Source organism: Montipora foliosa, chromosome 8 (assembly GCF_036669935.1).
Source record: "Montipora foliosa isolate CH-2021 chromosome 8, ASM3666993v2, whole genome shotgun sequence".
Taxonomy (NCBI): domain Eukaryota; kingdom Metazoa; phylum Cnidaria; class Anthozoa; order Scleractinia; family Acroporidae; genus Montipora; species Montipora foliosa.
In genome coordinates this window covers 46,981,596-46,981,895 of record NC_090876.1, presented here as the reverse complement: position 1 = coordinate 46,981,895, position 300 = coordinate 46,981,596, and positions in this window count along the sequence as shown.

The window sequence follows — 300 nt, the reverse complement described above, 5'->3', positions numbered from 1 at the left end:
ATTTGGGATAGCAGATAGTCCCAACCGCGGGGACAAGACGTTGCAATTGATGCCGAGTAAAATACTTCCAATACTTCCAGGTAGCAAAATTTAAGTTGAACGTAATAATAATGGTGCGCATTGTTTTATCGTTATCAGTGAAACATGTCTGTTGGTTTTTTAATGTGGACCAAAATTAAACCGTTTTCAGCAATTTTAAGAAACCTTTTTCGAAAAGTTCAAAGAATTCGTTTTTTTGCAATTTAAGCTTTCATATACAAAGTGAAGGGTTAGGGTTAGGGTTAGTCCCAAGAAATTATT